Source organism: Lycium barbarum, chromosome 8, assembly GCF_019175385.1.
Source record: "Lycium barbarum isolate Lr01 chromosome 8, ASM1917538v2, whole genome shotgun sequence".
NCBI lineage: Eukaryota > Viridiplantae > Streptophyta > Magnoliopsida > Solanales > Solanaceae > Lycium > Lycium barbarum.
In genome coordinates, this window is record NC_083344.1 from 76,547,921 (window position 1) to 76,571,471 (window position 23,551).

Below are 23,551 nucleotides of genomic sequence, written 5' to 3' on the forward strand. Positions count from 1 at the left end.
TTTGTAGCGTGTTTTTATGTGTGTCTGTGGTTTATGAGCAGATGGCCTCGGGTATTAGTCAGGATTTCGGATTGAGATTGTGATTATTTTGGGGGGAATTCTAGTGCTGGTGTCCACTTTGGCGGCACCCTTACCGCCCCAGCGGTATCGCAGTAGCGGTTGGATGGACTGCCATAGTGGCCTAGTGTATTTTTAGCCCGACCGTCTCGGCGGTCTGAGAGACTGTCGAGGCGGGACCGCTGTCGCCGTAACGGTATCGGGCCTGGTCTATTTCATTAATTGTATATTAAAAGCCCTTAGTCTCTCTTTTATTACTATTATGAAATCTGAGCTATTGGGGGCAAATCTAGGGTATTCTTGGTGGTAAGTCCTTCTGAAGCGGTCCCGTTGTCGCCATAATGGTATCGGGCCTGGTCTATTTCATGAATTGTAGATTAAAAGCCCTTAGTCTCTCATTTATTACTATTCCGAAATCTGAGCTATTGGGAGCAAATCTAGGGTATTCTTGGAGAAGAGTCTTGGTGGTAAGTCCTTCTAATCTCTTTGTTATTTCATTATCCTTAATAGTTCATTAAGTGATTGAAGATTAAAGTGGGTTTAGTGAATATTCTTTCTAGGCTTGTAAATCATGATTTGTTGGTTGAGTTAGCTTCTTTAAGCATTGAATTGATGATTAGAATCCTTTATTTCATAACCTCTTCCTAATTGGTGGCTAATTTATGGAATTGGAAGTTAGGGTTATAACCAAAATTTGAGGGTTTTGCCTAGAATCAGAAATTGAGTGAATTTGTAATTATTCTACCTTGATTTTGATGGGCATTGATCATCTAGAGGTTTAATTTCATGTTGGGACCTTTAGATTCCTAATTTCACCCTTCTAGTTCGTAAAACCTATTCCATAGGTTAGGGATTTGGGTCTTGAATAGAAGTAGGGTTTGTTTGTTGATGTTCTTCTTGATTCTAATTCCATGATTCGAATATGCTTAGGATTTCTTGATCTTAAGGTTCAAAGGAAAGGAAAGGCTAAGGAATGATTGTTGGTGATATTGTGGTTCGGCCTTCAAAGTAGGTTACGGTTTACCCTATGGTGATACTTCATTTAGCGAAGCATATGTTTAGACAATATTGTCGGACAAATTATGTAAACCTTCTGGTATGAAGTTTTGCTGGATAGTTTCGGGTTGGGCCCTGTTGTGTGATTGGGGTTAGCCACCTCGTTGTGTTGTGATGTATCTTGCTCTATTGTTATTGGCTTGATGCCACGTGAAAATAGTAGATATTGGAGACTATTGATATACCTTGATCATGATATTGTAGTATCTTACTTGTTGACTTTTGATACAAGGAAAGTGTTCTATATGGCTTGTGTAGCCCTTTCATGATATTGTAGTATCTTACTTGTTGACGTTTGATACAAGGATAGTGTTTTATATGGCTTATGTAGCCCTTTCATGATATTGTAGTATTTTACTTGTTGACGTTTGATACGAGGATACTGTTCTATATGGCTTATGTAGCCTTTTCATGATATTATTGGCATACCATGCGTGGTACTTGTGATATTGATCTGATTATTGACATAGAACTCGTACATTGCATACATTCTCATCCTTCATGATATATTGTTGACACATTGATGATACTTGAGGAAACACTGTGATAAGCTGGGCTCAGTTGGATGAGAGTGACGTGAGGACCAATATCCGATGGTTGTCCCGGAATTGAGGTTGTGCGTAGCGATTGCCGAAATTGTGAGGTAGCGGTTACCGAGGTTTGTGCTGAAGCCGTGAGGTACATGGAGTTCGCGGGTCCCCCCTGGGTTGTGCTACCGAGATGTCGATATTTTCGTCCGGAGTACATGTGTACACAACATTGCATTGCATTCTCATTCCATACATTATTGCATTGCATTGCACCATGGCTTTAATTGTGATATTCCTGTGATGTATTTGTGATATACGGATTCGGACTGAGTATTTGAGACTTGGCACATTTGGGTTTAGATGCTAAACATAGGTGATGACGTGTAGTTGGATTTGGCTAGTGTTTGACTTATACCTTGTTGATTTACCTGCTTATCTTACTTTATTGACGTGATATGTGTTAACTAAGCTTAGTTGGCCTATGATACCTACCAATATTTTTTGTTTGTACTGACGTGCACTTGTTGCATTCTTTTATGAATGCAGAGTTCTAAGTAGGATCGACCTCTCCTTCTCGTGGCTAACCTTTGTGAGAGAGTTGCTGCTGAGAGTCTTTCAGGGTGAGCACGGGAACGTCTGCCGCCTTGGAGATTCTTTCCTTATTTTATATCTTATATTGATATTCCGACACATATTCAGACTTTGATGTATTATTGATAATTCCAGACTCGTAGATGTTAGTTAGTTGCTCTTGTATGGTTAGACAAAAATCTAGGTGGAATTGTTGTATTTTCTACTTCCGCACATTTCTATATGATTATCGTCAAACTTCTGTGATTTCTATCTCTTCTGCTTATTTATTTATTAATTCATGTTTTTGAGATTGTTGGGATAAGGGTTTGCCTACCGAGGTGGGAAAGGTAGGTGCCCGCACAACTTAGCTAGATTGGGTCATGACACATAAGCTTCAAGCTCCTGTCGAGAATGTATCTAAGGTTATAGTAATTGAGTGTGGTGAGCAAGAGAGTTGTGAGAATGATGTAATAATTAGTGATGGATATGGAGAACACGAGGTAAAAGTGAGCACTAATTGTTGTGAGATTGAGGTAAAAATGAGTGTTATATATCGTGAGCTTGAGAGTGTCTTAGATGATGCATTGAGGGACATTGATGTACTGAAAAAGATATAAGTGAGGAAGAGAGAGAGAATGACGAAGGTAGATTAAAATTGTGCATCTGAGGGGCGAGTAAAGGTTAGCTCAAAACTTGAACAACTTGCGTCGTACCCCGACATTAAATCAAGTGATTGCTGGGAGGTAAACCAATATTCTTAGTTTCATAATGTAGTTTCTTAATTTTTCTTAGTTTTTTAATAGGATAACTTCTTTGTTGTCTTTGTATGTTTTAGGAGCAGGTACAACATGGAAACAATCCGGAAAAACACTATGGGATCCGAAAAAGGGAGAGTAAGTGAAAAGTCATCGAAAAATGGGATGATGCAAAATTTAAAAAGGCACTCCCGCCAGGAACCCACCTAGCACAGTGTGCCCTTGTAAAATTCACAAATTTTAAGAGAGTTCATGCCCCAATTCTATATAGCACGGCGTGCCCTTGCAATAATTTGGCTGGGAAATTTCAAATTTTCTCCCTTTTCTCCCTAGAACTATCTTCACTCACCATTACATCCATAAAAACAAATCACTCACTACTTCACTCAGACATCCATCTACATCCTTCCATCATATTTAAGGTATGTTTTCTTATTTTTATCTTCTTTTGAGATTCCCGATCCTTCAAAGCATGCTTATCTCCCGTGATAGTAGATATTATTACTTATTCTCTTGTGATTAAAGTGTGCAACTTGACTTGTAAATTAGATGAGTATGTAGTATATATTCACATCTTGCTTATTTGAGTTTTTGAGTTAGCTTTGCTCTCCTAATTACTCGAAGGCATACTCTCTGATATATATATATATATATATATATATATATATATATGCACATGAGTTGTTTATACTCAAGTAGACTTTATGAGGCTAAACGGTTAGAATTGAGCTAAGTCTTGTAGCTTGTTACGTTGTATGCTAAAGTTAAAGTGTGGGGTGACAAAATACATTCTTGAGATTGTGAAATCTAAAGTTGAAATTGGTTCATACCTCACTTGACTTAGTTTATGACATTGTCACTTGACTTACCATGGCTTGTACTTGTATAGTTTACGTTAACTTATTATTCTTATTTTTTAGTTAGTCTATTGTTGATTCCTTGAGGTATTAGTTAGATGAGATGCTATCATATTGTTCAGAGTGTGAATAAGGTCGTGTATAAAAGGGTAGTCTGAGTCTCCTAATCTATATTTGTGAGAATGCTATAGATATAAGTGTGGGGTCATCCGACCTTGTTTGAGCTTATATCCTTATATTAAATGTCTTACCTAATGATGTCCATCTTTTGCAAGTATTATAACACCCATTTCCCCCTCATATGAGGATCTTAATCTTCACGGATCAGAGTCCAACATTACTTTAAAAGAGGATATTTGATACAAGGAATTTTTGTTTCTCCACTTTTATATATGTCCCATTATTTTTTGTTTCGTGCTTATGAGGACAACACACATTCTATGTATGGGGTGGGGAAGTACTTCCTGTCTAGTAGTTTAATAATCTCTTTTGGTTTTTCTTTGTGCATCGGTTCTTTTCCTAGGGATGTATTTGAACCGGGTATAGTATAATTTCATTTTTAGGGTAGATTTTTTAGGATGTAACCATTTAGAATGAATAAGAATGATGAATTATAACTCTTAGGATGTTATTGACTTGGTTTCCTATGAGCACTTGATAGCAGACTTTCTGATAATTAGGCTCATGGTAGTGACTCTTTTATGGCTTTCTTATACTATAGTTTGCGATGACCCTGACTTTCTTAGAGTGTATGTATTTATCTTGGTGAGACTTATGCCAATGAGAAGTGAGATTCTTTTGCATATATTTCATGTTTTGCATCTTAATCTAGAACTTACCCTATATGTTATCAAAGTGAAATCAAAGCATTACTCTGTTTAAAAGATGTTCATAGAATTTCTTTGTTTTGTCTTGTATATTTTATTCTTTTCAGATATTGTATCACTAGTCAGCCCTTTTGAGCCTATAGCCTTTCGTTTAATAGCCATAATTTTTCCTTGATCCTTTTATTGAGTCCCTAGTTTTTGCACCCTGCTTGTTTGAGCACTGTAGCTTAGACTATGTGATGAATTGTTGTTGAATCTAAAGAACACGGTCAAGTGTAGAAAAATGATGACCAATGAATATTTTTTTTGTGATTGAAGAGGTCCTCTTAGAAAGAATGTGACATGAAAAGCGGAAAAAAGAGAGAAAAAGAAAAGAAAAAAATTATTAGAAAAAGTTTCATGATTCAAAGCGTTCTTGAGAGAAGGAGGACTTGTGAAATAATAAATGAAGGGAGGGCCCAAAAGATAAGAGAAGAAGTAATGCAGTTTGAAGAGTCTATGAAGTACAAAGTGCTTAGTAAGTGTGGTCACTATCATATAGTTTTCTTATCTGTACCTTAGCCTAAATTACAACCAATTACAAGTCCTATTTGATTCTATTCGAGCATGCTTAATTAGTAAAAATGTACATAATGGGAAAGCCTATGGTTCTTTGTGCATACATGTGAATTTCTTCGTGAGTGTGAGAGATTGTTCTTCAAAGTGAGTCCTTAATATTACGTTCAATTCTATGATTTGAGTGTGGACCATATTTTCTTCTTGTGAGAGCACTTGTTTCATGATTGATGGATGATATAACTTGTTTCTTTGACGGAGTAGGTGAGCGAGCTTAAATTTGATAAGTTGAGTCTGTCACTGAGGTTAGGAGCTTGTTATTCACTTGAGCTTACTTGCATGATGATCAGGAAATGTGTATATGAGTTGATTTGTTGGATAGACTAATTATTGGTTGCAACCGATGTCATGAGTTTTAGGAGACTTTAGGATGTGAGAACGAGCAGTTGTAAGTTAGAGTATAGGAGTTGCTTGAGGGTAAGCAAAGGTTTAAGTGTGGGGTTGTGATCGGCATCTAGAAGTATATGTTTTTAGACACTTTACGTCTCTCATTGTTACTCTTTTCTTGTGTTTTAAGTGAATTCCAGCCACTTTAGGTTTGATATGTGTGTTTTTTGTGTTTAGGTGATAATTTGATGGGAAGCCGATGTTTTGATCAAAAGGAGGTGAAATATGACTTTGGAGTCTGATTAGAAGTCATTCTTGAGTATTCATAACAAGTTAAGCACCCGAAGGCAAAGTAAACACGAAAAAGAGTTGAAAAATGCATAGCCACATAGCTACATAGTATGGGAAACCAGTACAATTAGCTCTAAATGGTGTTTTGGTTGGACCACTGATCCATATCATGATTGCAGAACCATAGCTACAAGAATCGTCGCATTCCGAGGTCGTAAGAGAAAGGGATGCCTATTTTAGTGAAGTGTATTAGAATATACAAAGGCACCACATGCTAGGTGTCCACCCCACACGAGGTGCCCTTTCAAATTCTGCAAATTCGAGTCAGGTTTGGACTTTACTTAGAGATCCGACACATGGTCTGTTGCACTATGGAAATTTCGTGTCGTTTGCATTATGAGTAAACCTAAAGCAAGCCTCAAGTGGACATAAATCCATTATAAGGTTAAGGAGGGTATTTGATACCTTTAAGTATGTAGCTTAAGGTTTTGGAGTCAAATGAATCGGCGAAAGTAAGTTCGTTGGAGAAATTAGAATTGGAGTCATGTTTTGGGAAGATTTTGTATCATTGGAGTTATACACTACTTAGCATCACCTTGAGAGGGAAGTATAGGCTCCTTATATGGTTAATGAAGTTTTATACAAGTGCCAAGAAGGTTCCATAAGGATTGGAGGTTAAACGAATAAAAAAGAACGCATTTTCGCGAAAATCGGAGTTTGTGGACCAATATGCGGCCGCAAACTGAGTTTGCTATGAAGCATATTGGCCAAGAACTCATAAAAATGTCTGACCTCATTTCCCAACCTCCTCTCCTTGGAGAAGAGGGGAGATGCGGCCGCATATCCATTATGCTGAGTCGCATCTCAACCGCAAATTTTTTTTGGGGGGGGGGGGGGGGGCGACTTTAAAACCCTTTTAAGCCCCAAAAGATCCAATTTCATATCCACCTCCCACACTAATTTCCCACATTATTAGAGAGTTCTTGAAGGTTCCACAATATTCCAAACTCTTCCACACCATCAAGAGAGAAGATTAAACACCAAAACCTCAAGGTAAATCCATGGAAGATGATGGTTCTTGTTTCTCTTCAAAGTTGTGATGAACTTGGTCGCTGAAGGAGTTGAGTGAGGTGAAGTTCTTCTATTATACAGTATTCTCTTCATCGTATTATTATGATTGAGTTGGTTTAAAGGTTTAGTAACTCTTGGAAAGGAAAAGAATTAAATTTGAGAAGTCATAAAGTGTTGAATTGAAGTTGATGACTATGAGGTGAACTTGAAAGGGGATTTTGGATTTATTTGAGATTAAATTGAATATTCCTTGATTATGGTATTGTTGATGTTATTATTGATGTTTGGGAGTTGTTTTGGAGTTTGGTGGAAGTCGATAAAATAGGGGAAGTGCTATCCAAACTCCATTAGCTCCTTAGTTACTCTAGTGTGAACTTATGGATGTTTTTAAGACTTAACCTTAGAGTGAATTCTCTTGAATGTAGATTTGCAAAATTGGGAGGAAAACGTTAAGTGGTTAAGGAGACGTAAAGGTATGTTAAGACTAACCCTTTCTTCCTTAAGGAATGATTCCTTTGTTGTGAACCTACACACGATATCCATAATGTCCTACCACCTAGAAATTCTAAAAGCTCATGATTCTCCAGATTCTTACGATATTGTTGATAAATGTTCTCCATGATAATGATGATTCCATTTCTAGAGATATCAAAGCTTATAGTTCTTAATGTTATTATGATATTATTGAGCTTGTTCCATGATTAATGAGTGTACTCATTGTTGTTGGTCTCACCTTACAGTAGTTGTTATTTCAAGGTGGGATATAGCGATGATGAAGATTCCATAATGACATATCGGAGGTTACCGACCTTATGTCACTCTGATAGATTTATAGCTTTTGTTTGGGCTCTCATGCATGCTTTATATATATGTATGTATTTCCTCACACCGCGCCGCGCTGTAGTCGGCAGGGCAGGCACGTAGATGTGCACACCACTGCAGTAGGCAGATTATGATGTTACCCTGGACGCGAAATGCCCCTGACGCGGGATGATATGATATATGGATCGGCATGCATGTTCCGTAGCTATATATATATATATATATATATATATATATATATATATATATACATATATGGTATTATTCTTTTGTGTACATATTTGGGCACGGCGTGTTATGCACTCCTTGTAGAGGCTCGTAGACATATGTGTATAGTAGATGTTCCATAGCCTTACCTATTCATATTTTTGTATATCATTTTTGGTAGCCTTGTCGGCTTGTACATATGGGCATAGTTGATGTGTTTATATAGACGTGCATATGTTCGATGGAACTGGTGTCTTTTCCATTTGTGGTAATTATGAGTTAGCCATGTGGCTCACCTAAATATGATTATGAGAGGTACGTTAAGAGGTGCTCGGTAGGTTAGCTCCGGGTGCCCGTCATGGCCCTCCAATTGGGTCATGACAAAGGTGGTATCAGAGCAGTTCGTCCTAGGGTGTGTCTACCAGCCGTGTCCAGTAGAGTCTTGTTTATGGGTGTGAAGCGTGCCACACTTATAAACAGGAGGCTGCGGGGCCTTTAAGAATGATTGAACTTTCTTTCTCATCTTAGATCGTGTGATAGAGCCATGTTATAAGGATTCCCTTTTTCCTAACCGTATATTATGATTTCAGCGATGCCGGTAAAGATAAAAGCTACAGCGGCCCAGAAGGGCAAGTCAGTGGCAGGAAGGAGGACTGAGCAGGTACTGCTTACAAATATAGAGAAGGTCGAGTCTCAAAATGAGGTTCCTTCTCAGACCTCTCACACTCCGCCCGCTCCAGAGGAGCATGGATGACCCTCAACACCAGCTCCAACACCCCCAGTTCTTCCACCGAATGCCTCAGGTCAGGAGATGAGGGAGGCTATTCAGTTATTGACCCAGTTAGTAGCTGCTCAGGCTCCACGGCATGGTACGGGCCATGGAGATAGAGCTATCAGTGCCAGAGTCCGTGATTTCATTAGTTTGGACCCTCCAGAATTCCTTGGGTCACAACCGAACGAGGACCTAGATAACTTTATAGATGAGATGTTGAGGATATTGCGGGTAATGCATGCTTCTGATGTTTAATCGATAGAGTTAGCCTCTTATAGACTGCGAGATGTGGCGGTTCATTGGTATAGTACATGGGTGTTTTCTAGAGAGGTAAATACACCTCCACCGGTATGGCAAGAATTTGTGGATGCTTTTCTCCGATACTATTTGCCGCCAGAAGTTTGACGGGCCAGAGCTGATAGATTCCTAAACCTCAGACAGGGAAACATGAGTGCCCGAGAGTATAGCCTTCGTTTTAATTCTTTGGCTAGGTATGCTCTCTGTCACGACCCGACTAGGGGCCGTGACGAGTACCCGATACTTGTACCGAGCACCCCTTGCTTATCCTTTTACTTTTTCCTCTTAGCAGGCCGTATGAACTGTGCCATATTTTTGTTTTTGAACATTAGCAGCATCATTATGAGCATAGACTAGTCAACTTCATTATCACTTTCTACAACAACATTAACATGCTAGAACACCATATATCTAACTGTACCTGACTGACTGTACATATCTGTCTACGAGCCTCTAGACATATTACACTTATACATAGAAAGGGTCGAGTACTGTCGTGCCCGAAAATACATACACAAAATAGTACCACGAAAGTGGGGCTCCGGAACAAATGGAGCGCTGTCAACACTGCTGGTAAGGCTTCTAAGGATCAAATCCGCCTGTCTGCTGACCTGCGCGGCATGAAACGCAGCGTCCACAAGAAGGGACGTCAGTACGAATAGTGTACCGAGTATGTAAGGCATGAATAGTAGCATACGGAAAGTATAAAACGGAAATAACGACATAAGAGGATAATAGCACATGTCCTGAGGTAAAAACATAACCTGTATATATATATACCCTTGGCAGGTGCTATGCGTACTTAGCTTTCCTTTAAGAATCTTTCCTTGTTCATATACATATACATATAAAATAGGACATCTCATATTGCCGAGGCGTAGGCAGCCGATCCATTTAACCATAAATATACACATCCCGCGTCCGGGCATCCCGCGTCCGGGACGATATCATATCATGTAATGCCAACTGATCAGGTGGATATGCGTTCATAACGCTCTGCTCTTACCTCCATTTCCCCCGTATACATATGCATATATCATGTACATATATCAACGTCTATAGCGCTCTAGCTCTTTTATCATATACATATACGTGTGTCATGTGCATGTATCAGCGTCTATAGCGCTCTAGCTCTTTCGTCATGTGCATATTTTAAAAATATATACACATATCTTACATACATTTACATGTCTTATATGCATTTACGTATCCTATATACATATGTCTCATAGGCACGCAGGAAAGCCCAAAGAAGAATCATGTAGTCATCGGAGTGACGTAAGGTCGGTGACCTCCAATTATATTATAGAACACTCGTGATCGCTTTGTCTCACCTTGAAGGAACGAGTATTTTAAGGTGAGACTATCAACGGGGAATAATATTAAAGTAAACGTAGAATGAAATCGGGGCATCATAGATGACAGTTCATAGACTTTGAAATCTTTTAGAAAATAAAGTCATAGCTAGGAAATATAAATAATATTCAAAAATTAGTTTATCATTTTCATGTTTACATAAGATACTTAGCTTAGTCATCTTAGTCATAGAGTCGTTCCGGTAGTACGTATCATAGGCATATTCTCTTATCTAACATCATTGTTATCATTATCGTCATGGAAGTGCCCTCGTTAGAGGAGTCATTGTATTTATCATTTGGTAACGAAATCGGGATCAAAGGTTCCCTTTGGATTCACTTCAAGTAAGTCAATCAAGAATGTAAGGAAAAATCCGAGAGTAGCGGGCCCACCTCGGGCCGGATGAGGTAGCGTATACGATTTACGTATGTTACGTGTCATAGCGTTACTTGTGAGGGTCTTAGGGTAATCGGGTCCCATTTATACAAGTTCTAAGGGTGTAGGAGGTTTTTCCAACAATTGGCACACTTTCTAGTTCAATTCTATTGAACAAAAAGTGGAAAACTTTAGGTGCGGATTCCGGGGAACCGAGTTGTCCCCGAGGCTCGTACCCAACTTATTTCAACTAAGACATGCCATAGAAAGAAGGGTGAAGCCTTACATACCTCTTTCCGCTTCTTTTGCTATTCCGAATTCAAGCTGCAAATCCGCTAAAATCTGCGATTTGGTCACATTTACCCAAACTTTCATTAGGGTACTTAGAGTTAGAATCTTAAGGAAACACTTGGCTACCGAAATTTCGGCAGCATTTCCTCTGTAAATACACCATCCTCAACATTTACCTAGCAAGTTTTCAATCAACAACAACCCGGGAATTCAAACCCGGCCAAACTATTAACATAACTCAACCACACTAACAATTTCCATATTCAATCCAAGATACATTATAACAACTTAATCAACTTACTACTTCTTTCAAAACCTTCCAACTCCAATGAAAACAATAACAACCTTATAATATATATTCCAACAACACCATACTAATATCATTATCTTCCATACATGTAAGAACATAATATTCAATTTACATAATCTTCCAAGACAAGCCTCCAACTACTAATACTTCACTAAGCTCATTAGGCTTTTGTTTGCAATAGAAAATCCACAACACAACAACCAACATACTAAATAAAACTTGCTCACCATGCATTCATGATTCACCAAATATACACGGCTATACATGTGATATACAACTCACCGCCACACAACTATATTATTGCTATTCATGAATTTCACTCACTTTTGCACACTACAACATGCAAAAATATTCATAACATGTAAAGAATAAGTTCTTACCTTTTTCCTTGATCTTTCACTTAGCTAAGTCTTGCAACTTGCTAGAATATGAATTTTTCTTGCTCCAAAGACCACTCCACCTTGCTAAGAATCCTTTAATTGGTAGAAAATAATTTTTGAAGAAATTTTTGTCAACTTTCTTGTCAATTTTTGCACTTGGCCGAAATGGCCTTGGAGATTTCTCCTTCTTTCCTTTTTCTCAAGTGTTCTTGAAGTTTCTAATGAGATATGACTCATTAATTGATCCTTTATATTAATTATCACATGGATAATTAATAAAATCATGGGCTTGGGCCATGTTGGCCGGCCATCCCTCACAAATTTGGGCCTTATTATTATTTTTTGATTTTTTTGGGCCAACCCGGTTGGTCCCGAGTTGGGCCTAGCCCACTGACCTTTCGAACTTAAAACGTCCATATCTCCTTGTACCGACGTCACCTGGGGACCCACGACCTATGGTTGGAAATCTAATTCAATTATCTACAACTTCTATATCTTGGTACTCTTCCAAATTCCAAACTTATAATACCTTTTTTGCCGCTTGAAGTCAGATCACCCGAAAACGTTTTCTTAAAAATATTCGTTTGGAGGACTTCCACTTTGATTTGGCCCAAGGGTCCTTCTTGAGTCGTGTTTAACTTCTCATATGTGATTCATATGAATTTTTTTAGCTGTCCCAAAAAAAATCTCGATGTGTGGGTCCCACCTCAGCAAATAATCTGGCGTTCAAAAATACGGGATATAACACTCTCGCTATGATAGCTAAGATAGGGGGGGACCGTATCCACCAGTTCGTGATCGGGTTGGGGCCACATTTGATTGATGATTGTTTGACGGCCTCAATTCAGGATGGTATGGATATTTCTTGTATTGAGGCCCATGCCCAGAATCTTGAGGAGCAACAACAACAACGGGGGAGTGAGTGTGTATATGATAGGGGTTTTAGCAAGAGCACCAGATCTTCAGGTGCTATTAGTGAGTTCAGAGGGGGTCAGAGGCAGCAGTATTCAAGGCACTCAGGCCATTCAGCAGCTAGTGCACCTCTTCGATTTGCAGGTAAGAGATTTGATCGCCCTATTTATTCCAGACCAGGTCAGAGTTCCGGAGTCTCGGGTTCTCAGTACAGGGGCGATTCAGGCCAGATGAGGCCACTTCTACCACGATGTACTCAGTGTGGTAGGCTACATTCGGGATAGTTCCCCCTAGGTTCAGATGCTGGTTATGCCTGTGGTCAGCCAGGCCATATGGTGCGTGACTGTCTATCAAGGGGTGGTAGAGGTATGGTCCAGCCTACAGGATCAGCAGCTGGTTCTTCATCATCTGTATGCCCTCCAGAGCAAGGCTCATAGATACCAGCAGGCCATGGTAGAGTTAGAGGAGGAGTGTCCAGTACGAGTAGTCCTCAGCACCGTATTTATGTACTGACTGGGCCACAGGAACTTGAGTCTTCCCCCGATGTTATCTCAGGTATATTATCAGTATTCTCTCATGATGTATGTGCACTGATTAATCCAGGTTCTACGTTGTCATATGTTACTCGTTATGTTGTCGGTCAGTTTGGGGTGAAATCTGAGTCAATTAAACCTTTCGAAGTGTCTACACAGTTGGTGACCCAGTGATAGCTAGACGGGTGTATAGGAATTTTGTGGTTGTAGTTTGCGACTGCCATACCATGGCTAATTTGATTGAGTTAAAAATGGTAGATTTTGATGTTATTATGGGGATGGATTGGTTGGCCTCTTGTTATGCCAATGTTGATTGTAGAACTAAAATGGCTCGTTTCCAATTTCTGGGAGAACCAGTTTTAGAGTGGAAGGGCAATACTGCGTCTCCGAGAGGTAGGTTTATTTCCTATCTCAAGGCAAGGAAGATTATTGCTAAAGGTTGTATTTACCACTTAGTCCGGGTTTGAGATACAGAAGCAAAACCGCTGACTCTTCAGTCTGTTCCAGTAGTGAATGAGTTTCCAGATGTGTTCCCGAACGAACTTCCAGAGCTTCGGCCAGAACGGGAGATTGATTTTTCCATTGATGTGCTACCGGATACTAAGCCCATATCTATTCCTCCTTATAGAATGACTCCTGCAGAATTGAAAGAGCTGAAAGCGCAACTGAAGGATTTGATTGAGAAAGGCTTTATTAGGCCTAGTTCGTCACTATGGGGAGCAACTTTACTATTTGTAAGGAAGAAAGATGGCTCTTTGCAAATGTGTATTTATTAAGGACAACTGAATACGGTGACGATCAAGAATAAATATTCGCTCCCAAGAATTGATGATTTATTTGATCAGCTGCAGGGTGCTAAATGGTTTTCGAAGATAGATCTTAGATGAGGGTACTACCAGGTGAGAGTTAGAGAGAAAGACATTCCAAAGACAACCTTCAGAACTAGATATGGTCATTTCGAATTTCGGGTAATGTCGTTTGGGTTGACTAATGCACCAGCGGTATTCATGGATTTGATGAATAGTATATTCAGGCCTTTCTTAGACTCTTTCATGATTGTATTCATCGATGATATCTTGGTATATTCTCTATCTGAGGCAGAGCATGCAAACCATTTACGTGTTGTCCTTAGAATTCTTCAGGCCCGGAAGTTATATGCGAAGTTTTCTAAATGTGAGTTCTGGTTGAATTCTGGGACTTTTCTGGGGCACATTATTTTAGTTGATAGTATTCGAATGGATACCCAGAAGATTGAAGCAGTGAAGAATTAGCCAAGGCCTACAACACCTACTGAAGTCCGTAGTTTTTTGGGTCTAGCAGGTTACTACAAAAGATTTGTAGTAGGATTTTCTTCTATTTCTGCACCACTAATGAAGCTGACCAAGAAATCAGTTAAATTTCAATGGACGGATGCTTGTGAGTGCAGTTGTTAGGAGTTGAAGAAAAAATTGACTTTGGCCCCAGTTCTGACACTTCCAGAAGGATCGGAGGGCTATGTTTTTTATTATGATACCTCAAACGTTAGGCTAGGTTGTGTGTTGATGCAGCATGGCAAGGTTATAGCTTATGCTTCAAGGCAGTTGCGGAAGCCTGAGAAGAATTATCCAACACATGATCTAGAGTTAGCCATGGTGATTCATGCATTAAAGATGTGGAGGAACTATTTGTATGGCATTCATGTTGATATATAGATAGACCATAAGAGCCTTCAGTATATTTTCAAGCAGAAAGAGTTGAATTTGAGGCAAAGGCGATGGTTGGAGCTATTGAAAGATTATGATTTTAGCATCTTATATCATCCTAGGAAGCCGAACGTCATAGCCGATGCTCTTAGCCGTAGATCTATGGGTAGCCTATGTGATGTCCAACCGAAGAAGAGGGAATTAGCTCGTGAGCTTCAGCAGTTAGCTAGTTTGGGAGTTCTATTAATGGACTTGGGCAATACAGGAGTTACTATGAAGAATTCAGCTGTTTCCTCTTTAGTAGTGGAGGTGAAAGAGCGCCAATATGAGGATCCTATATTAATTCATTACAGAGATACACTTCCTCAGACGAAAAAGTCACGATTTGAGATTTCTGCAGATGGAGTTCTCAAATATCAAGGCAGATTATGTGTTCATGATATTGCAGGTTTATGTCGCCAAATCTTGGGAGAAGCCCATTGTTCCCGTTATTTTGTTCATCCAGGAGCGACAAAAATTGTTACACCTTGCATTCTCATAGCATGAACATTCCACTTACTTCACCATATTAATGGAGTATCGGAGACGTTCCATGAAGTTTTGGAAGGTACAAGCCATGGAAAGTTCGTAACAATGAAGTAAAGGATGAATTATTATCTCGTAAGTCGTAACGGAGAAGGACAACCTTGAAACCGAAGGACATGACCATTATCAAGTATGATTAATGATAAATATCATGTATGGAGAGTTTTAGAAGATTCCGGGACCAAGCAAAGCGAAGAAAATAAGTTTGTCAAAAATTTGGAAAAAAAGTTGGCAGAATTCTGGACAAAATTTTGGGTCAACTTTGGAGGGGTATATCTCCGAGTATATGAGGAGTTTAAAGGTGTTTCAAAAGCCTAAAATGAATTTCGTCGAGTCTAGTTTCCAATTCAATAAACCGCTCATAGATACGACATCGGCGTAGAGAATTATGGACGTTACCAGTTAGGCTGACAGAGCAGAACTGTGTGCTACAGTAACCGACCTTGAGCTCCTATTTAAGACCAAAGATCTGGTCTTTGGCTTCATTTTCCCCACTCGTCTCCACCAAAAGCCTCCCAAGATACCCAAGAAACATTGAAGAATAATTATTTTAGCAGATTAAAGTAACGGGACTACATCCGAGGTTCGGGAAGCGTAGAGAATTTTGTAGTTCTTGTTTTATACATCAAATCTTTTCGGATCAAAGGATCCTATTGAAGATAAATAAGATTTCAAGTTCTTCCAACCTTAATTGAGGTAAAGATATTCCTTATTATTGATATTACGAATTGTATCAAGGAGATTTAGTTGTTAAAGCTTCGTAAGGTCGATTGATTGGTTGAGAAATTGAGTAAACATCGTGTGGGATGTTTTATTGAGTATATTTTGGTATTGATGATGATGTTGTTGATGTTAGCGCTATTGTTGTTACTGTTTTGTTGGTATTGTGATTTCGGGCTAGGGATATAAACAGGGGACATGCTGCCCAAATTTCGGCAAAGTTTAAGAGGGTTTAATTTGAAGGCTTAAGAAAAGCATATGATCATGAGCCTAACAATGGTATGAATGGTTTTATATGTAGATTACTAGACTACGAATGATCTTATATAGCTTGCAAGACAGAAAGTAAGTTGGAAAAGTCGAGAAGTAAGCTTCCAAGGTATGTTAAGGCTCGTCCCTTTCTTTCAAAGGCATGATTCCTATGGTATGAGTCCATAAGTGTTTCCATAACCTCCTTGATTTCAAAAGCTAGAAGTTTATGACTCTTAAAGCTTCTTATGATATTAAAAATGAGAGTGTTTTTATGAGGATTACGTTGAGAATGATTTTATGCTTAAAGGTCTCAAATATGATTTCAACGATGATGTGAAAATGTTAAGCTATTTCATGATTTTATCGATTTATTTCATTGTCGTTGATCTCACCTTATAAATTGTTCCTTCAAGGTGGGATAGAGCGATAGTTTTTAGTTGAACTCCTATGCATTCCATGAGTATAATATATGTATATAGCTATTTTGTGACATTACAGAGTTCTATTATTTCATTTTGATTATGCACTGCACTCATTTTCATTCTTCATGCATATATAAGGCACAGTTGACAGGGGGTGACGCTGTGACCTTTGTTGTGTGCATATATGGCACAGTTGACAGGGGTGACGGTGTGGCCTTTGTTGTGATGTGTTTATGTATGGCACAATTGATAGGGGGTGACGCTGTGGCCTTTGTTGTGATGTGTATATGTATGGCACAGTTGACAGGGGTGACGCTGTGGCCCTTGTTGTGATGTGTATATGTATGGCACAGTTGACAGGGGTGACGCTGTGGCCCTTGTTGTGATGTGTATATGTATGGCACAGTTGACAGGGGGTGACGCTGTGGCCTTTATTGTGGTGTGTATATGTATGGCACAGTTGACAAGGGGTGACACTGTGGCCTTTGTTGTGATATTTCTATCTATATATGTGTTTCTTTGATATAGCTGTACTGATGCATTTATTTTGCCCATTCATTGACATGTCTCAAATGTTTTCTAGGATTTTATGTACATGTTGATTTCATGCCTTACATACTCAGTACACTATTCGTACTGACCCCCTTTCTTTGGGGGTTGCGTTTCATGCCCGCAGGTACAGGCACTCAGTTTGGTGATCCTCCGATTTAGGACATCAGCTCAGCTGCTTGGAGGCTCTAGTGTTCCAGAGCTCGAGTCGTTTTGGTACAGATCCTTTGACATAGGTTTTGTTATACTGTTAGAGGTCTGTAGACATATGTGGGTTGCATATATATGATTTGATCAGCTATGCAGATGTAGTTCAGTTTGGATATTCCCATGCATAGTGGCGGCCTTATCGGCTTGCATATTTTGTTATGTTTGGTTAGTTGTGGCTTCTCAAGAGACAGGTTCTTTTTTATGTATGATATGATGAGCTTACAGCGTCCTTTTACAGATTGCCATATTGTTTCCAGTTTCGATCTGATCATATCGAGCAGGTTCGTATACGGGTGTCAAGTTCGGGCACTGGTCATGGCCCATCGGTTTGGGTCGTGACAAAAGTGGTATCAAAGCAGTTCGTCCTAGGGATTGTCTATAGACCGTGTCCGGTAGAGTCCTGTTTATAGGTGTGAAGCCGGCCACACTTACAAACAGGAGGCTGCAGGGCATTTAGGAATCATTGACCTTTCTTTCTATCTTAGATCGTGCGATAGAGCTAGAGTCTAAGAAAGATCGCTTCTGATCCTTTTTTCTGCAGGTAAGTGCAGACTGACGAGAGATGAAGAGATCAACTTCAGATAGTGGGGGTGCGAAGAAGGCCCATAGAGTAGATCCAGAACCCCAGGCTCCAGGGCCGAGTCGGAGGAGCCTCAGTTATTCCACTGAGACGGATCCCTCGAAGGACCCATCGAGGATTCCTCCAGAGTTTTTGACTCCCAGGGAAGAGGACCCCTCAGAGGACAGTTATGACACGGATTCGTCTGAGTATTCGTCTGGGACACCGGAGGTGGAGATTCCCGAGGTTGTACCAGCTGATCCTATGGTAGAGCACAACGTCAGACCAGCTTCCTCGGCAAGTGTTATGGATTACTCCAGCCCCTTATCCTGGCCGTCGGAAACCAGGGGTTGCCCAATTATCTGTCACGACCCAGCTAAGGCCGCGACGGGTACCCTGGGCTAACCACCGAGCACCGCTCGTGCTATCACTCATCTTGCTCGTTTAATGCTCTTTTATTACTCTTATAACCAAAACATGGGAAACTCATATTTCATATAAAAACATAAATACTTTTATATACATGTGCCTCTCGGCCATCAAAATACATTATACATAAACATGAAAAATGTGTAACCATACTACCCACACTGCGCATCTACGAGCCTCTACCGACATGCTATACATCTAGACGGGACAAGACTGCGTCGTGCCCGAAATATACATATGCACCAAAAATTTTAATCATAAGCACCTCCGAACGATGGAGTGCTCTCTATCAGCTGACAGCTACTAAGAATCTGGATCGAGCTCACCTCCCTGTCTACCTGTGGGCATGAACACAGCGTCCAAAGAAAACGGACGTCAGTACGAATGTTGTACTGAGTATGAGAGGCATAAACAATAACAATACATCAAAGAAATAAGAGAAGTATCAAATATGGAGCAACTGTATCTGGCTGTGAATCATACTTTATGCTCATCATCATCTCATGTATGCATAACATGTATATGTGCAAGTAAACTGCCCGACCATATAGGTGCGGTGTGATAATCAATAGCATTAGCCCGCGTCCAGGCCTCCCGCGTCTGGGGTACCATCTCATGCCGCCCACTAGTGGTGTCTGCCCATGCCATTTGGCCATGGTGTAGATCATAGCTGCCCGCCTTAGCGGTGACTGCCCGGCCAACTAGGCGCGATGTAATATGATCATGACATGCTCATCATAAAATACTTATAATAATATGCTTATCATAGTACATGCATAAGGACTCTAGAACAATTGTATGTTATCGAGGTGACGTAAGGTCGTGAACCCTCGATTCTATTATGAACATATATGAACATTCTGCCTCACCTTGAAAGGATTAGTATATATAAGGTGAGTGTATACAAGGAACGACATCATTTACTTTATAAGAACGCCATATCATATCTCTTGACTCACATAACTATTCATGGTCTTAGGCTCTTGGCTTTTCGAAATTTAGGAGAATCATGGAAAGGAAGAGAAAGAATATCATGAGATTCATGCCATAGAAAGAAAGGGACTAGCCTCACATACCTTTTTCGTTTAGCTAAGCTATCGTTCACTTGTTCTCCTTCGATATCACGTCGTTACCTTCACGAGAGAATTTGGACTAACGTTAGTTAATCGACTACAAGAACGCATTGTGATTTCTAGGGAAAATTGGGAAGCATTTCCTTTATTTATACTACTTTTCCCATATTCTATATCAAATCCCAACATTCACAACAACATCCACAATATAGAGATCCACAATCATCATTTATATACATTGAGTAAAATCCACCATTTCTCTCCATTTTTCCACATTTAATGGTCATAGCTCTTTATCGCATTTTATCTTATATAATACTCATTTCATGGTCTAAACATCGTTTACAACGTATTCATAACCGTAACACATCAACATTTATGATTCCATTCCACTATCATTCAATTGTGACACTATTCACTCAGTAATGGCCCATTTTCTATATTCTTCTACATTTCAAGTATCTAAGCCTTCCAATACCTTGAACAACATGGTATAGTCATGAAACATACCTTATATGTTGGTTGAAAAAGCCTTGAATAAGAATACCCCTATAGCACTAAAACCCTTCTTCACCTCTTTTGGGATTTCTTAGTTTGGATGAACTTTACTTGCGTTTCACACACTTTGTTTCATGAATTTAATGTTGTTGATCCTTGATTTCCTTGGTATTCTTGTGGTTGAAGTGTTTGGAGACTTTTCTAGAGGGTTCTTGAGTTGGAGAGTGGAGGATGAAATAAGATGGAATGGAAAAATGATCCCTTAAGTGATTTAAAAAACTGGCCGACCAACATTATACGGACCAACATTGTCACGACCCAACCCCGTAGGCCGTGACTAGTGCCCGATCTGGGCACCCAAACCCATCTATCGAATGCATTCAAATATATAGCAGAAGCCGACAAGGCTATATACAAATTTAGATAATTTCCAGAAAAATTTCGGCAGAGTTTCCTTTGTTTTTCGGCCTATCCAGAATAACCCTGTACACAGCAAACACCAACAAAGGCCACACAGGGCTAACAAAGCAACGTATAAACATATGCGGACCGGCCGCCTCGGCGTAGGGGATTTCCCAACAACATATACACATATCCATACCGAAAGACCATAACCCACAGACATGTCCACAGACCTCTAAACTGACCGACAGAACCATATGACGGGACAGGGCCCCGCCGTACCCAAATAGTCAGATATACAAACATATATACATGGCAAAAGATATATATATACTGAAAGTGGACTCCGAATCAAAGGGAGTACTCCAAAATAGCAGAAGTGGAGCCTACAGTGGTGGATCACCGGCGTCTGTACCTGCGGGCATGAAACGCAGCCCCCGAAGAAAGGGGGTCAGTACGAAAGATGTACTGAGTATGTAAAGCATGGAGTACAGAAATATAGGCCACAACTGAAAGCGAACAGGATACAAAAGAGAGAAATGCCGAACAGTATATCAAAATGTGTATCAAAATCATATATACATAATGCAAACGAAATCATGCAAAGCTCAGGAACATGGTCACCACTCCGACGCTGGTCCCACACACAGCATAACACCAGAAGGTTCAAATCTCCGTACATCCCCAAGCACACACATATCAGCATATCATATCACCAGCCATATCACAGCATAACACCAAACGGAACCCGGCCCTATGGCGAGGTCTCGGGAACCGAAACACAGCATACGGCCGAATTTATCATAGCGCGCACGAATCATAACCGGCCCGGGAACCGGTGAACGAATCATAATAAGGGCACGAGCGGAGTCGTGAGCAAACAATGCAATTTGTATGTCAAAACATTCTTTAGAACTTGATAAAATCATAAGTCAAGTCTTTAGTAAAAATAGTCGAACAATTAGTTAGTATGGAGTTCATTTTACAAAAGTGCTCCCGAAATGGTATTTATAACCCAAAACATAGTTTAGCATATTGTGTTAATCAAAACATTATTTTATAATAGACGATTTCACAGTTAAAGGTCCCTTGTCAAACTTTTACAAAAAGAGAGCCTAATAGAACAAACAAGGCATCTCGGGGTTAGCGGGCCCACCTCGGGTCAAGTCGAGGTGGCGGACAAGAATCACAGACATTTGGGGTCTATGGGATCATACATAAAGGTTTCGAAGTGATCCGACGACGTTTGCATAAGTTTCAGACATTTGGTTCCTTTCTAGCCAAAATAAGGTCTTTAAGCTTCAATTCAATTGAATGAATAGTAGACATTTTATAATTCGGATTTCGAGGAGCAGGATTGCTCCCGGGGTTCCGATATCAACCTAGCATACCTAAGACATGCCAAAAGAAGGAGTGGGTAGCCTTACATACCTTATATACGACTTACGCTCGCCCAAAACTTAAGTCCCGTTTCGCTCAGAATCTGCAAATGGTCAAAGTTACCAATTAGAGATTTCAAGGCTTAAGAATTCACTTAACTTCATTTTTTCTACCGAAATTTCGGCAGCATTTCCCCTATATATATAACACCCCCGAGACTTAGCTCGGCTCAATATACATCAACACAACAGCCCACAACATCACAAACATCATAAGTCATAACAAAATCACTCTAACGTCAATATTCTTCCTTTCTATATAAATCGACAACTTTCATTCAAACTTCACAATACCAAACTAATGTCCACATCATTGTATTCATTTACTCATTCAAGGTTATTCAAACACATTCCAATTACGTTCCAAGCAATATACATAAGTTCAAATGATTCGCTACTTTCCATATTGCATCTCAAAACGTCAACAACTACGACGAACTTACTAACTCGCATTGTTTCATTCCACATTCATTCGCGACAACCATAATTCACATTTAAAGTCTTACTTTCACAATTATATAAGAATACAAAAATCATATAAATTCCCATAAGAACCCGCAACCATTTTCCAATGCCAATTCAACTCGTTAAACATTCATTTACGCCATAAATGCCACAACGACGCAATTAACAATTAAACAAAATCAAATTCACCTCCCCTCCACCACACTATGGCTCACGGCCAACACACCCTCCTCACACACCCACGCCATGCACAAACACACCACACTCTCATAATCTTCATGCAACTCTAATCACCATAACATATATATTCATTCCATAACATAGAAACATAGAAATCTTACCTTTTTCTTAAAATTCCGATTTGCCGCAAACGTCGCTCTTTCGCCAAACTAATTGTATCACGCCGGAGAGCGTCTTGCATACACTACGAATACAAGAAGAACAAGATTTTTGGATTAAGATCAAAGCTTGGAGAATTTTTTTTTTCTTGTTGCTCGGCCGAGAGCTCCTTTTGGAGGGGTTCTTCAATTTTTCTCTTGTGTTTTAATTGATTCTTGAACATTCTAATGATAAACATGACTATATAATATTGCTCCCTTAAGTAGTCACATGATCATCAAGTGGGTTGGGCCATGGCCTCTTGGCCGGCCACCCCTATAGTTTTGGGCCTAAATTTCATTAGTTTATTGAGCCCAATTCGTTAAAGCTCTCGTTTTGTAATTCCCGAAACTAATTTCCGAAATTCCAATTTTTCCCTCGGCCTTCCCCGATGTCTTTGCACCAATATTTTCATAAACAACATAGACATATTACTAAAATCAAATTATTGCCTTGTAACACACAAGTCTTAATTATTCTTAAAATTTCCAATTATGCAAAAACACGGGACATAACATTCTCCCCCCCCCCCCCCCCCCCTTAAGAACATTCGTCCCCGAATGTTAAATTAGTCTTATAACATAACGGGGAAGCCTCTTTTATAATTAGCACACCTAATTCATTCGTCAATCAATACAACAAGTTTGAAAGTTTAAATTACCTGTGGCCGCAGG